The sequence below is a fragment of the Leopardus geoffroyi genome, chromosome B3 (genome assembly GCF_018350155.1).
Source record: "Leopardus geoffroyi isolate Oge1 chromosome B3, O.geoffroyi_Oge1_pat1.0, whole genome shotgun sequence".
In the NCBI taxonomy this organism is placed as follows: domain Eukaryota; kingdom Metazoa; phylum Chordata; class Mammalia; order Carnivora; family Felidae; genus Leopardus; species Leopardus geoffroyi.
Genome location: NC_059337.1, coordinates 114,477,122 through 114,494,127, shown reverse-complemented (window position 1 = coordinate 114,494,127; position 17,006 = coordinate 114,477,122). Strand labels below are relative to the sequence as shown.

The 17,006-nt window shown below is 40.5% G+C and overlaps 1 protein-coding gene across 6 annotated transcripts in view; it reads right to left on the bottom strand.

Moving 5' to 3' along the window:
- RAD51B (RAD51 paralog B) overlaps positions 1-17,006 on the bottom strand; it is a 645,855-nt gene that overhangs the window by 18,019 nt on the left and 610,830 nt on the right. The gene's annotated exons all lie outside the window — the stretch shown is intronic.

The following is a 17,006-nucleotide window of genomic DNA, read 5'->3' as shown; positions in this document are numbered from 1 at the left end:
TTTCTGTCATCATCCTTGGTGACTTTAACATGGTTTCTGAGTTCCTTGACCTCCTCACTTCCAATGATCTGTTGTTTCACCTTCCTCAGATACTTTTACATGGTCATAGCCTAGACCTTGTCATCACCCCTTTCAAGTCTAGATTTTAATTGTCATATGATCCAACCACCAGTTTTATCTTTCCAGCCAACTTTCTCTAGTGTGCCTCCTCCTATCAAGTAAGCTCACCTGCATGTTTATTTTTGTTTTGTTTTGTTTTGCTCTGTTTTGTTCTATCTAGGCCAAACTTGCCTAGTACAACCCCAAGCTGGTCAAACCCAACTATTGGCTTAGGCCGTAATAGCTCTGAGGCAATTGAAGATGAATGGAGAAAATAACACCTCGAGTTGAATGATCACATTTTAAATCCATGACTACTGCCATTCTCAAATGAGTACTCAATATTGTCCAGAAGTCCTGCATTATTTCTCTAGCAAGTTCATTTCACAAGATCACTATTTGTGTCTCTTCTCCCCCTCAAACCTCTAACCACCACCCCCTTCCAGCTGATGATATCAAATCACGTCTCATTGAGAAACAGAAATAATCAGACCGAAACGCTCTCATTTCCCCATCACGACAGCTGCAAAAGTACTGGTGTAGTATCTGTTTTCACTCCCATCACAACAGAAGTGTCCCTCTTCCTATTAAAGCCAAACCCCTCTACTTGTGTTTTGGATTCCACCTTCTCTGTATGTCTCGGGGACTTTGTTTCTGAGGTCAGCCCCATCCCTCTTCTGCACAATCAGCTTCTTCTACTCTACTGAATCACTCTATCAGCATCAGCAACAAAATGCCCACCTAGCTTTCATCTTTCAAAATCCTCTCTTGAGGGGTGCCCGGGTGACTTAGCCGGCTACGTGTCTGACTCTTGATTTCGGCTCAGGTCATGATCTCATTGTTTGTGAGTTTGAGCCCCATGTCAGGCTCTGCCCTGACAGAGTGGAGTGTGCTTGGGATTCTCTCTCTCCCTCTCTCTCTGTCCCTCCCCTGCTTTCTCTCTCTCTCTCTCTCTCTCAAAATAAATAAACTTAAAAAAAATCCTCCCTTGATACCACATTCTCCTCCAGCTACCTTCCTATTCTCTGTCTTCCTTCGAATTGGTTTTATGTAGCATATAGGGAATGCTGTTGACCATTTTAAAAAATAGACTATTTTTTAGAGCAGTTTTAGGTTCACAGCAAAATTGATCCGAAGGTGCAGACAGAATCCCCCGCCTCCACACATGCACAGCCTCTCCCATTATCAACATCCCCCACCCGTGCTGTTCATTGTTACAACTTAGGAGCCCACATCTACCCATTACCCAAGTCCATAGTTTGCTCTTGGTGTTGTGCATTCTATGGGTTTGGACAAATGTATAACAACATATATGCATCATTATAGTATCATACAGAATAGTTTCACTGCTTTAAAAATCCTGTGCTCTGCCTATTCATCTTTCTTTTCCCTCATCCTCTGGCAATTTCTATATTGATGTTATATTCAGCAAACTCTCTGAACTCCCTTTTTATTTCTAACCATTTTCCTACAGTATGGATTTTCTTTAAACAATCTTACTGTCTTTAAAGGCAGATGGCTTGTCTTTTCTCTTTCCAATTCTTTAATTTTACTGTCTTTCCTCATTGCACTGATGGGCTGATAATAGGTATTATCATATCCTTTTTCCCCCCTGATTTTAATAAGAATACAGCTAACGTTTTACCTTTGAGTGTAATGTTTACAAAGATATTTGTTATTGTATACATTCCTTATGAAATGAAAGAAGTTCACTCCTATTCTTAGTTTGCTGAGTTTATATAATGAAGAACTTTGGATTCTATCAAATGACTTTTCTGCATCTATAAGAGAATCATAAACCTTTACTATTTTAATCTGTTATAAGTGGTATATTAGCATCATCTGATGTTGGGTCATCCTTGCATTTCTTAGATAAATTCCTCCAGAAGGTTTTTTTTTTTTTTTTTAAATACATGCACACACCCATCATCATCTCTGGTAATATTTTATTTAGGAATTTTTCATCTATGTTTGTAACAACTAGTCTATCATTGTATAGTCTCGGGTTTTATAAAATTTTTTTTTCAACGTTTATTTATTTTTGGGACAGAGAGAGACAGAGCATGAACGGGGGAGGGGCAGAGAGAGAGGGAGACACAGAATTCGAAACAGGCTCCAGGCTCTGAGCCATCAGCCCAGAGCCCGACGCGGGGCTCGAACTCACGGACCGCGAGATCGTGACCTGGCTGAAGTCGGACGCTTAACTGACTGCGCCACCCAGGCGCCCCTAGTCTTGGGTTTTATATCAAGTTTATAACAGCCTCATAAATTGAGTAGTTTTCCTTCTTTTTCTACACTCAAAAGCAGTTTGTATAACACAGAGGTTAGCTGTTCCTTGATGGGTTGGTAAAACATTCCTGTAAGATCACCTAGGCCCAACATCATTTGAATGGAAGATTTTGGATAGTGATTCAGTTCCTTCATGGGCTATTGGTTGATTTAAAGTTTCCGATTAATCATCCTTGATTCAATTTTGAAAAATTATCAATTTCATCCATTGACATTAAGTTATTCATAGAGTTGTTCATAAAGTTGTTCACCCTAGTTTATGATTTTCTTCATCCCAACTTTATCTGTAGTTATGAGTCATTGTCTCTTTTTTTTCTTAATATTACTACTTACTGGGTTTTTTTTGTTTGTTTGTTTCTTGAGCAGTCTTTTTTTTTTTAACGTTTATTTATTTTGGGGAGAGTGCAAGTGGGGGAGGGGCAGACAGAGTGGACAGAGGCTGAAGCAGGCTTTGCACTGACAACCTGACAGCAGCCAGCCCCACGTGGGACTTGAACTCACAAACCATGAGATGACCTGAGCTAAAGTCAGAGGGTCAACTGACTGAGCCACCCAGGTGCCCCTCTTGAGCAGTCTTGAAGAATTTTTTGTATTTTACCAGTCAGTTCAATAATAACTTCTGGATTTGTTGATTCCAAGTTTTGTTATTGTTGTTTCTTTGTTTGTTGTCCATGAAGTTCTGATCTTTATTATTCTGTTATCTGCTTTTTTTGGACTTAATCTGTTATTTTTCTTGGTTGTAGATTTAAACACGTAACTCCTCATATTCACTTAATTTTATTTTTTTAATTAAAAAATTATTTATTTACTTAATGTTTACCTATTTATTTATTTAATGTTTACTTATTTTTGAGAGAGAGAGTGAGCGAGCGAGCAAGAGACAGCCCAAGCAGGGGAGGGGCAGAGAGAGAGACACACAGAATCTGAAGCAGGCTCCAGGCTCTGAGCTGTCAGCACAGAACCCACAGATCTCATCAACTGTGAGATCAAGACCTGAGTGGAAGTGGGACACTCAACCCACTGAGCCACCCAGGCGCGTCCACCTAATTTTCTTTAATGAATTTTAAGATTGTGAGTTTCTCTCTTAAGTACTTTGGCTATGTCTTCAAGCTTTGATATATAGCTACATTTTTTTTCTTTTTTAAATACAAATTACTTATGAGATTAGTTTTTCTTATTTAGTTTCACTGTGGCCAGAGAATATGTCTATATGGTATCAATTCTTTCTTTTTTTTAAAAAAAAATTTTTTTTTTCAACGTTTTATTTATTTTTGGGACAGAGAGAGAGACAGAGCATGAACGGGGGAGGGGCAGAGAGAGAGGGAGACACAGAATCGGAAACAGGCTCCAGGCTCTGAGCCATCAGCCCAGAGCCTGACGCGGGGCTCGAACTCACAGACCGCGAGATCGCGACCTGGCTGAAGTCGGACGCTTAACCGACTGCGCCACCCAGGCGCCCCTATATGGTATCAATTCTTAAAAATTCATTGAGACCCCTTTTGTGGCCTGTAATGTCAATTTATGTAAATGTTCAATGTGTTCTTAGGAAAGAATATGTGTCCTTTATTGTTGAATTTTGAGTAAAGTGTATAATAGTTTGTGGTTATATCTTTTAAGTTCTTAATAAGTGCCTTTGTAAAAATGAGTTTAAGTCTCCTACCATAATTGTACATTTGTATTTCTCTCAGTTTTTATTTTTATATATTTCAAGGTTTCAAGATTGTGTTTTTAGAGGCATACAGATTCATGATTGTTATGTCTTTTTGATGGAGGGTTCCTTTATAATAATGTTTTTCTCTCTATCCGTATTAATATATATTGCTCTAAATTCTATTTGACTGCTATTTATACTCTGACACCACCTTTCTTTGGGTATTTCCTAGTATTGCTTTTGCTATCTCTTTACTCCTAAAGTTCTGTGTGGATTGGCCTAGGTATGTGCTTTGAAAATAGCCAAAGCAGGATACTTTAAAAAATTCTAATCTGATAATCTCTGGTTTTTAGTAGGTACATTTAATCCACTTATTGTAGTTATTCTTATTTTTTACTTACTTCTTCCATTTTACTTAGGCTTTTCTATTTATCCTCTTTGCTTCTTCATTTCTTTATTTTTTCTTGCCTACTATTAGAGTGATAAGGTGTTCTATGTTCTATATTTTTCTCTTTGTTGTTTTGGAAGCTACAGATTGAAGTTCTTTTCAGCTCATGATCACCCTAAAGTTTTATCATACACATTTAATTGTGAATATTTCAAGGAATAAAGATTTTTAATATCTTATCCTCTTGACCAGGAAGGAGCGTTAGCACATTTTAAATATCTAATTAACACTCCCTCTCCCATCAGATTGTCTCAATATTTTGACTTAAACTTTATTTTAAACTCCAGATTTAGTTATTTTTATAATCAGTTGAAGTGCAGTTTAATCAATTTATTTCTATGCCCACTATAGTTTCATGATTCAGATAGTTTACTCAGTTTTTTTTTCCCTGTTATAATACATCCTTTAATGGTACTTTTAGTGAAGATCCAAGACTGACAAACTTCATTCCTTTTTATTTCTAAAAATTCTTTTATTTGTAACTCTTTTAAGGCTAGTTCAACTAAATATAAAACTTTAGATTAACAGTTCTTTTTTTTCCTCCTCAGATCTTTGAAGATACCCCACTACTGTCTTCTGGAATATCTTGTTGCTACTGAGATGTCTATTATCAATGCAAACGTTATTTCTGTATAAGTAACCTCTCTTTCCTTTCTGGTAATTTCCAATATTGTCTTTTTTTATCCTTGAAGTTCTATAGTTTCACTACAAAGTTTTAAATGTGGATTTACTTTTATTTATCCTACTCAGTATTCAAAGTGCTTTTTTCAATTAAAATCTTTCTAACTGTGGATTCTTTACTATTCCCTCAATGCTTTCTTGCAGAACTCCTAATAGACATAAATTGGAACTTTTCGATCTGCCTTCCACTCTCTTAACTTTGACTCTGGGCTGCATTTTGAGTGACTTCTTCCATACTACCTTCCCATTCACTGATCCCTCTTCAACTATGTCTTATCTAGAGTTTATCCTATCTACAGATTTTACCTTTCTAATTGGCTCTTTTTCATGTTTACCAATTCTTATTTCATTTATGCCTGCTTTATTTCACAATTTCCTTTTAAAAATAGGTGTTATTCCTCTTTATTTAAATACACTTAGAGTCTTTGCTAGATTGTTCTTTTAATTTCTTTTGTACAAACTAACATCTAACAAATGTTAATTTTTCTTAGTGTTGGCTATCTTTGTTTGGATGCTAATTGGAGTGTGTATGTGTGTGGGTGTCTTGTCTTTCTTTTCTTTTCTTTTCTTTTCTTTTCTTTTCTTTTCTTTTCTTTTCTTTCCTTTCCTTTTCTTTTCTTTCTCCTTATCGATCATGCATAACCATGGAATTAGTGATATCTCCCAGAGTAGTTGAAACATCCTGGTTTCTGTTGCTGGGCTCTGACTACTTCCTCCTGCCTCCAAAGGCCTATAGTTTCATAGAAGCAGTCCCATGTAGTGTCATTAGTGTCTTTTTTTTTCAACATGCTTTCCCTAGTAAGAAAGTTCCATCTCAGTGTTTTAGTTCCAGCAGTGAGCCTCACTCTAGTCAGCTACCATGCTTAGAGCAATTTAGTCCCTGTTACTCCATGGGACCCTCTTGTCCAGCTTTTGGATTTGGAACTCAGATAATTGTAGTTTGAGCCTTGTTCACTGTTTCAACATTAAACCACCTAGAAAAAAGAAATCAACTGCATTTCCTGAAGCACAATAGAGGTGGGACTTATTTAGAGTTGGACAGACCAGAGTGTCAACCAGAGGCTCATCACTTACTAGCTGGGAGGTTGAGGGAAATTTATCTAACTTTCTTGAGCCACAGTTTTCCCATTAGCCAATTAGAAATGATACAATCTATGTCACAAGATTGATGGAATAAAGTTTAAAACAGCATCTGGCACCCAGTAGCTGCTCACAGCACATATTAGAATGTTTATTAATTAAACAATCATTTTAAAAGGTAAATATTTTGTTTCAACCAAATCCATATTTGCAGTCAGAATTTTTTTTCTCATTAAATATGGGACCTTGACTCATCATGCTCTTCATCCCTCCTTCTTGGAACTTACTGGTCAAGATGTTTAGCAATATGAATTTTAACAGACTGATAATGGGTTCTTACAAGAGAATAGGTAAAGTTTCATTTGTTTTTTGTACTTTATGATTTATATCCGACTCTCAAAGTATTCTTAAGATAGTTTACAAAAAAAGACATGTGTACAATAAGTTGGATGAATAAGAGAAAGAGAAATTTAAACCATGGATGAGGAAGAGAAAATAATTATGCCAAAAACCTGAGCTAACCATTACTATAATTGAGCATTAAATTTGTTCAAGGCTTCTTGGCAGCTAAAGGCAAGAAAGAGGAAATGTGATGGGTGACATGATTCTCAATGGCTAAAGTTTTTCTCTTAAGTAGTTTAGCAAGGCTATGGTGGGGTAGAAACCATTTGGTGGTTAAACTCCATTGGGGCCACATAATGTGGAAGAAGGTATTCTTTACAGTGGATGGTAGAGTCTATCCCCAGCTCTTTAGCAACAGATTGGACAACTCTGGCTTTGGATGGCTTAGTGCAAATCTGACTAGAGCCAGGAAACTCAGATTGATGACTTTTTAAAAGTAAAATTTCAGATAATAAAAAGTACAAATCATAGTAATAACAATGGTGCTTGGCCAGGACAGTGGTGAGAGTTTTCAGATGGTCGTCAGGAAAATGTGGAGGTTACCATTGTGATTTTCAATGCCCAGATCATGGGACCTGGGGATGTTGTCATCTTTTGCATTGCAGCTATCTACCAGGGTCTGAATGAGTTTTCTATTGCTGCTGTAACAAATTACTACCAATGTAGTGGCTTAAGGCAATACAAATTTATGAGAGCATTAGCAGGCAAGGAGCAGAGAAAGAGGGGGACAGAGGATGCAGAACTGGCTCCACACTGACAGCAGCAAGCCTGATGTGGGGCTCAAACTCATGAACCACAAGATCATGACCTGATCCGAAGTCGGACGCTCAGCTGACTGAGCCACCCAGATGCCCCTGTATCCAGAATATTTTTAAGTCATGTGTTCCAGATTTGTTAGGCACACTTAATATAAAATCAGCCTGACATGTGGGCATACTTAACCTATCTATCTACCAGGGAAGTTAAGTGTAGTACTTGTAATGTACTTATATTTCTTGGTCTTGAAACACCTCCTTCAGGAGTGTACAGGAGTGAGACCTGTAATTCCAACACTCTAGTGAGCCACACACTGAGGGAATCTATACACTATCCGTATACATACACTTTTAGTCTGTCCAGCCTGAAAAGGTTGGATTTTTGAATTTTAAGCATCTTGTTATATAGATTTCAAACTTTTCGGTGCTTCTGAACCACTCTGGGATCATGACAGTTGCTTTCTCTGTTGGTCCGTTATAAGTAGTGCTGATTCTGTGTGTGTTCTTGGGCAGCTTATGTGGCCACTCCTTATCCCAGTCACCTCATATGCAACCTGGAGGGCTGGAGTCAGGAGTAAATGAGGGAACCATGAAAAGCCTTTAGAGCGTTGCATGGTACTTGGTAAAGCTGTGATACATTTGTGTCTTATAATTATTAAAAGATAATATCACATGAACCTTTTCTCTTACAGTCACAGAACTGGCCATTTTGTTGTCTCCAGACATTGATATTCACCCCATCTTGAGGGCAGCAGACACATTGCTAAGCAAAGTGTCCTTCTGCTTTGCTCTATAGGAATAATATTTCCATAAAGGCTGTTGCTTATAGTTAAGGACCCACTATCAAGGCAGTGGAGACAGGCAGACAGAGCTGAGAGTACTTATCCCATGGCCAAGAGAAATGCTCCTCTTCTCAGCTTGGGGGAAGGGCATGAATCTGGCAGAGTGAATTCTCCTGGGGCTCTTTGGTGCCACATTTTACTCTCATCTAAACTCAAAAGGGAGCCTCCTAGGTTCGTGTCATGTTATCCTAATAGTCAACCCAGGCGTATTAATTCAAAAGGCCACATAAACAATCCTTGTCGTGAACGGGTCTCCGCCAAGACCATTCTACCATGGCGTCACACCTCCATACCACAACTCTATTTCCATCCCTGTACTTTATGGCACAATGCCGAATGTCGCAAAACTGTCCTTGGGTTCTGTAAAGAAGCATGAGCCCTAAGGCTTCCACCCCACCCTGGGGCTGCTTGCTGACCTCTGACCTCTTGCTTGGTATTCTGCTTTCCACTCTCACAGCAGTGGTTAACCAGCCTACCTCCAAATGGCCAGATGCCACCACTAAGCCCAGAAGAGTTTCAGGGCTGGAGAAGCTTAACTCCAAGTGGCACACAGGCCACATAAATTCCTCAAATATGCACCCCAAAACAAGGGTTCCCGGGGATTCAGTTTATCTCACCAAGTTTCAGCTGAGGGAAAAACATTCTAATGGCATGTAAGGAAAGCTGTCAGAGAACTGTTTTGCTCAACATCAAATGCATTCCAGGCCTTATCTAATCAGGGAGTCTTCTTCACAGCTGATGCAGAGGCTGTTCCTGAGCCAGGAGAGAGGCCTTGATTTTAAGTACAAAATGATGGTTCTTTTGGCATAGGCAAAATTGGTCGGCAGCTGGAGGTTTGGAGTGACCCCTGACCCTCTCCCACAGTTCCTCCTGAGTCCTGCTGCACAAAACTAAGCCATGCTCAAATCCCAGGCTCTAATTGGCTCTGGTTTGTTTTGCTTTTCTATTCTATCCAGAGCTTCAAAAGGCGTTTCCATAATTGTTTGAGGCATGAAAAAGGCAGGTTTCAGCTTTCCTAACTGGAATTGGAGGTAATTACTGTCTTGCACACACGAGCCGGTACATGCTTCAAATCAGATGGCTCTGAGTTGTTTTATAAAGTGTAGCTGGGCCTCTGAGCCAGGAGAGGAAGGATTATGGAACCTTCCAAAGGCTCTGTTCCAAAGAAAGAAAAACTCGGACATCTCAGAAATGGTGAGGGAGGCATCCATATTCTTCTGTGATTACTTTAAGCTCTGCCCAAGAGGTTTGGCCTGAAAAGATTGTGTCTTCCACCTCATCTTTTATAGGAATAAGGAGGCATTTTTTTGGTCCTCTCTTTCAAGAGACAGAAGCTGACACCCCACATAACTCTCATCTTGTTTGTAATCAGCAACTGCGGGCTTGCCCTGGGCAACCTCAGACTAGGGCAAACGGAGTCAGGCATAGTTAAGAGTCACCTCAGAGCACCAGATCAGGCATTTACTTCCGTATTCTGAGAAGAATAAACACAAACATGGGCAGTCTCCAGTTTATAGCCCACCCCACCATCCTGAGTGTGGACTGGGAAGCAAGACGCTATTTTAAATCTCAGCCTACTAGTTGTGTATCCATAGTCAGCTGATTCACATTACTATCCTCCATGGCCTCACCTACAGAATGAGAATAGTGACTGGTCCAACTCCATAGGGTTGCTGTGACATCCAAATGAGGTCAACCTGTGTCAAATGCTTAGTACAGCATCTGCACATAGTGAATGCCCAATAATAGCATGGTCATGAGGGCCAAGGGTCCGCTCTGAAAATGGTGGAGGTTTTCAAGACTCTGGAGACTCAGAAGTAGAGGAAGAAAAGCTGGGGATTATAGAAGGAAGGTGGAGGAGGAGCAGAGTGACAGTCCCTATCTCAAAGTGTCTTCCCTCCCAAGGGCATCACCTTAAGCATATTAGGTAGCCCGAAATTCCACAGATTAGAGATTTAGTTCTGCCTTTTTTCAATAATATATCTCAGTGAGAAATAGCTGGTTAAACAGCATTCACACATCAGCGTAAACTGGTTTATTTGCTTTCTTTCTAATACCTACACACTCAGCAGCTTGGGGGTTAAGGAGGTTGGGGCCAAGGAAGGAAGAAATAGTAATAATTTAGCATCATGAGGCACTGCCTGGGACAAGACCAAAACAAATCCGGAGAGCTTCAGTTCACTTCATTCACTGGCCCACAAAGAGCCTGCCTGGCACATGGGAAAAGAGGAGGTGGGGGTCAGATGTGTGTGGGGGGCCCTGAATTGCCTTTCTGGTTTTTGTACTTGCATATGGACAGTCCCCAAACACACTCTTCCAATGGCTTCCAGGACTGTCTCCTCTCTGGGAGCTCCTCCTCCTCTGCCAGAGAGAGAGCTCGCATATGGCAGCCCAGGGTGCAGGGCTCAGACCTTGGTTCTCCTTTCACTCATCACCCCTAAATGATCTCATCCAGGCCCTCTCATAAGAGCTTGAGTCTGCCTCTGTGTTGCTCACTCCCAAACCAACTTCTCTCTTAATATGGATATTTAGTTGCCTACTCGACATCTCCCTTTCAAGTGTCCCAAACTCCCAACAACCCCTTACCCCCATCCTACGCCACCAAAAATGATAAAAACAAACACAAAAAACCCCATCAATAAGGTCTCTATATAAATGTTCTCATTGCAGATGATCTTTCAACACTGTTGACCTTCCTCTTTGTACCATGTACTTCCCTTTCTCAGCACTTAAGACAATATACAATCACATATTTATTTTTTATAATTATTTGTATATTATCTGTCTCCCAGTAGACTATAAACTTCATGAAGACAAGATGAGGTCTATCTGCCTCCTGTTCTTCACCTAGCCCAGTGTGTGACACAGAGTCAGTCCTCACTATACATTTGCTGAATGAATGAATGATTTCAAAGCGGACATGGGTCCTCAGATAAGAAAGAGAGTTTCTAGATACAAAAAAGGCTATGAAACCTGGCAAAAAATACTTGAGATCACATCTTGTTTTCCCAGAGTGGGCCACTTTGCTGCTTCCCCCTCCCATTTGACAAAGTCTTATGTTTAATAAAAGCCCTGAATAGTTACAGAAAGCATACAGGACTGGATCATGAACTTGATGAACTGCTGCAAGCCTAAATGTCTGATATGGGGAATACCTACATTATGTTCACAAACATGGCCGGCTTTCAATTATCCATTCCAGTGGATAATCTAATAGCCAATAATCTAATAGTTTGTAATTCAATAGTTTATAATTTTGAAAGTTTTACATGTGGCTTTTGTGAATTTGCATCAATATGTAAGGAGGTCTGATGGTTTAGGAATTCACAGTATTTTGGGCTCAGGTGTCTAATGTCACTATCGCCAGTTGCCTATTAAGGACTTCCTTGGCTCCAACCTCATGTGGAAAAAATACTGCATTGTGTTTGGGAGGAAAGCACATTAGGGTTTTTTGTTTGTTTGTTTGTTTAGTTAATTTGTTTGTTTGTTTTGTCATAAGAATTGGGGTCCAAACTCCAGCTCTGCCACTTACCAGCTCTGTTTTCATGTTACCTGGCCTGGTTTTGTTTTCTCATCAATACCTACCTCCCAGGACTATGATAACATTTTTCAGGAAGAATTAATGTGAACCACTTGTTCAGGTAAATGCAAAACAAATCAAAAGTAGGGTTGGGCCTTCTACAAACTTTCTGTTTCACAGCTGAGGAAAGAAAGATTTCTCTTTTTTCTTTCTGCCTTAAAGGACTTTCTTTTCCAGGCTCAGTAGGATAAAGTAAACAGGGTCCTTGCTTTACAAATCACATTTGATTGTGAAAGCTTCTGCTAATGCCTGTACAAATCTGAAAGAAAAATGCTGTCTTGAGCAATCTAATATGAAAAACTGACCATGGGTCCTCCCTAGGCTCCACCAACCCTATCAACAATACAAATGACGGTGCATATGTCTGGGTCTTTGCCCATGTCGTCTCGGGTCCAAGTCTCAGGGTTTGAAAGTAGAAATATCCTAAGATCCAAGGCAGAACCAATTGTCCGTTGGGGGTGGGGGCTAGAACCCCAGAGTTCCCACCTCCTTTTCCTGTCATGAAGTTTATATCTCGAGGGAAAACAGCTGTCCGTTCTCAGGCCAACTGGGACTGAAGCCAGCTGTTGCTTCCAGATGCCAAGAGCCAGATGTACACCCACTTTTCCCTCCCACTCCTTACGCCTAAAGTCTTAAACTTTACTGAATTTATTAATAACCTTCACAACTTGCTAAAAATGCATTTCCTCAGGATCCCCCTCCAAAGAATCTGATCCAGTTAGTTCAGGTTGGCCAAGAAATCTACATCTTCAACAACAACACTTCCACCCCCATCTTCTCTTTTCCCTAGGAAATTCCAATATAGTTGATCTGAAAATCGTACTTTGAGCAACAGTCTCTATAGTAGAGGCACTGACATGCTGGTAAAAGCTTAACAACCAGTTTTTGGGAGGAGAAAGCCTGGTTTGTAGTTTGCTGATTTCTGTGATATAAATATTCCCACCATGGTCAGTTCAAGCTACCAACATGACATCATGATTTCGAAGTTGGGAAAAGGAACATGCAATCAATCCTCACAAGCTCAGAGGATCTGGCTCTGGCCCACCACTGGGTAGAAGCCTCTGGATGCCTTCAAATGGTATTTCCTGGGCTTTGGCACAGAAGGGCCACTGTTCAGCCCATGATGTCACATCCCTGAGTATTTTTTTCCCCTAAATCCTTAGCTCTTTGAATGGTTTGTTTTGGTGACTGGTTCCCAGAGACCTCTAGGGGTTCCAAACCAGAAAGAGAGGAAAGAGAGAAAGAGTTCCAGGAAAGAAAATGCAATTAGTGTGGGATGTTGGCCTCAGCCATACTGTCAACCTTGTTCGACCCAGCTTTCAGCAGGGAGGAGCTTTGCAAACACCTGCTTCTGCCTTCATTTGATAAGCTTTCTGGTCAACTCACATAAACCTGATCCTGCTGACTTGGAGAATGATGAAAAGGCTGAGTCTTGGGGACCTGAGGGGATGAAAGGGGACGGGAGAGGACCATGGGGTGGTCATATGACCTGGGGTCGCTCAGCGGCTTATGGCTTCCCCTTTGTCTCCCTGCTCTGGCCCCATGTTGGAAGGTTTTGGTGATTTCCTCCCGCCCCCGACCAGGCCAACAGATGTGGAAAGGTCTCCAGTTCCCAGGGCTCCGGACACAACTGCCTGTTGTTTCCCACTTACAGACGGGGTCTGTGATCACAGACAGAACAGCTATACAATCACTCACCAAAGAGCTGAGCCTGGTCAGGTGTGGGGTTCAAACCTACTCAGATTTTTCTGCAGCAAAAAAGAAATGTGTAAGCAAAACTGAATGAGTGTGAAAAATAACCATTCCTCTTTCTGTGTTCTCTAAGTGTGCTTTGTGGGGATGCTGAGGGCTCCAGGAGAGGCATTGTCTTTAGCTACTTCCACAGCGGTAAAATTCTTGTGGATGCCACGACCATTTGAAGATATGCTGCCTTTGGGGCCTGCTGCTTATCTCGTGGATGTGAGTTAGACCTCTGCCCACTTTAAGCTTGAAGCTTGAAGGACACTGTTCCCCCGAAAAGGATGTCTTCTGCAGTCCACTGAGCTTTCACTGCTTACCGGGTGAAAAGGAAGGGGTGCAGGTGTTAACCTCCTCATGCACCTTAATTTTTCAATGCAGACAGTCTGAGAAATTTCTCAGTGAAATTTCTCAGTGCCAAGTTTCCTACCACCATCCATACACCTTTGACAAGCGGGGCAAACAGAAGCATGAAAACACACTAACCTCCCTTAAATAAACAAATAGTCTCATATCAAGCCCATCCACAAGAATAAGCTGATGTCTAGTGATATATTTTCTCGCTTATGACACGACGGTGGCCATTACTATTTGACACAAAGACCTGGTGCACGTACGTCTTAGCATGTAGCTCATTCACCTATAAATGCCGCAAGTGATAGAATGGCAGGCACCCTTTTCGCTAAAGAAATGGTTCTCAGAGTAAGATCTGTGGACCTCTGTGGTCCCTGAGACCCTGAGACCCTATGAGGGTGTCTGCAAGGTCAAAATTATTTTTATTTTAATACCAAGATGTCATTTGCCTTCTTCACTGTGTTGGCATCTGGGTAAAATTGCTAGCACCAGATACCGTACTGGCCGTCGTGATACTCTTCACTGCCCAAATGTCACAGGACAAAACAAGCAAACAAAAACAAAAGAGAGAAAGAAACCAGTTTTGACTTAAGATGTCTGAGATGAAGCAGTAAAAATTATTAATTTTATGAACTCTTTTTTTTTTTTTTAATTTTTTTTTTTTCAACGTTTATTTATTTTTGGGACAGAGAGAGACAGAGCATGAATGGGGGAGGGGCAGAGAGAGAGGGAGACACAGAATCGGAAGCAGGCTCCAGGCTCTGAGCCATCAGCCCAGAGCCCGACGCGGGGCTTGAACTCACGGACCGCGAGATCGTGACCTGGCTGAAGTCGGACGCTTAACCGACTGCGCCACCCAGGCGCCCCATGAACTCTTGACCAAAGTGCACATCTTTTTACTATTCTGTGTGGCAAACGGGAAGGTAAGCGTCCTGAAGCGCAGAGCTTGTTTGGAGGAAAGGCACGTGTGAGAGGAGGGAGTGAGGACCGGCACTAGCCCTTCCACGAAACACTGTGTTTGCTCAAAAGGACCAAATAACCATAGCTATTCAGACTTGGTTCTTGGACGGACACTTTCTCCCAAACGAACAGAGTTTGTCACTTCAAGAAAGATTATTGACAGCATTTGTGGCCAAAGGAAAAGCTTTCAAGCAAAAGTCAGAATTTTTGACAACTTGTATTTGCCCCAGTGAGCTGAACACCTTCCCAATACTTAAGGAAGTTTCTGCTAAGACAAAGTGCTATTATTAGCAAATGGAATTTTTAGTTTTCATCATGAAATAGATCCAATTCTGAAGATCTGCATAACTTAGTAAAGCAATATTTTCCAAATGACCCATGCATAGGATTATAAAATCATGCATGGGCAAAAGATCCACGCAAAGTGCAAGGCAGACCAAATGGGTTTTAATATAATTGAGCACATAAAGTTCATTGATATAGTTTCTTTTTAAAAATGTTTTAAAATGTTTATTATTTATTTTTTGAGAGAGAGAGAGAGAAAGACAGAATTCGAATGTGGGAGGGCAGAGAGAGAGGGAGACACAGAATCCGAAGCAGGCTCTAGGCTCCAACCTGTCAGCACAGAGACCGTCGAGGGGCTCGAACTCACAAACCATGAGATCATGACCTGAGTCAAAGTCAGATGCTTAACCAACTGAGCAACCCAGGTGCCCCCATTGATATAGTTTCTAATGCTATACTGCAACTAACAAAAACTACCATTTGTTGAGTTTTGGTAGAGTGTCAAAGAAGAATACAGGCTACCCCCACTATCCAAAAGTAGAGTGTTCCTATGAAATCTTTTGCAGGCTAAAAAGGTGTAAAGAGGCAATTACCTTTAATGTCCATGGAAACATTTTCGAGTGTTCTCAGACCCCAAAATCCTTCTCTTAGGCTTTTCTCATACCTTAGGACACATCTTGCTAATGAAGGCACCTCAGAGACACAGTTCAAAGCTACGGCAGCTTGATGCTAAGTAGTTCCCAGGGAACTAGTTCCCAGAGTGGAGCCGTTCTCATTGGTTGGGGTGCACACTGCCTCGGTAAGTTTTCCCTGCAAAGCAAATGTTGAGTGAACAGTATTTTCACTTTTTGCCTTTTCTCAAAAAAGTGAAAATCCTCTTAGGATTTCTTTTGATTAATGAAAACAGGCACTAATGTAGGTCTTTCATAGAAGCAAAATGGTGTATCTCAGACTTTTGAAAAGCATGGATACCCGTAACCACAATTATCTGAAAAAAGCTATTAAAATAGTCGTCCCTTTTCCAGCTACATATCTGTGTAAGGCTGGGTTTCCTTCATATACTTCAATCAAAACAACATTATCACAGCTGATTGAATGCAGAAGTAGATCTGAGCATCCAGCTGTCTTCCATTAAGCTAGACATTAAAGAGATTTGCAAAAAATGTAAAATACTGTCACTCTTCTCACTAAGTTTTGTTCTGTTTTGTTTTGGAAAACACAATTATTTTTACAATAACATTATGTTATTTTTGACTTTTTAACAAATAAGAAAACTTATGAATTTTAATGAATAAATATGACTTAATAATAAATATGACTACAGTATTCATAAATGAATACTATATGGATTAACAAATAAATATTAAATAGTCTTCTGTTTTAATTTTTAATATGGTAGATGATTTAATTATCTGTTACTGCACAGCAAGATACTCCAGAACCAAATGGCTTAAAACAACAATCATCATTTGTTAGCCCTCATGGTTGCTGTGGATCAGGAATCAGAAGTGCCTTGACTGAAATTCTGGCTCAGAGGTTTCTTATGACATTATAGTCATCTGAAAGTTTGACTGGGGCTGGAGGATCTGCTTTCAAAGTGGCTCACTCACAAGCCTGGCCAGTTGTTACTGACTGTTAAGAGGGAACCTCAGTTCCTTTTCATGTAGGTCTTTCCCAGGGTACTCAAAACGTGGCGACTGGCTTTCTTCAGGGCAAACAACAGAAGAGACCAGGTAGAAACCTGGAGTCCCTCTTATGATCTAGCTTCTTAAGTCATACACCCTCACTTCTGCCATTTTCTATTGGTCTCACAGCCCAAGCCTGATTCACTATGGAGGAGAAT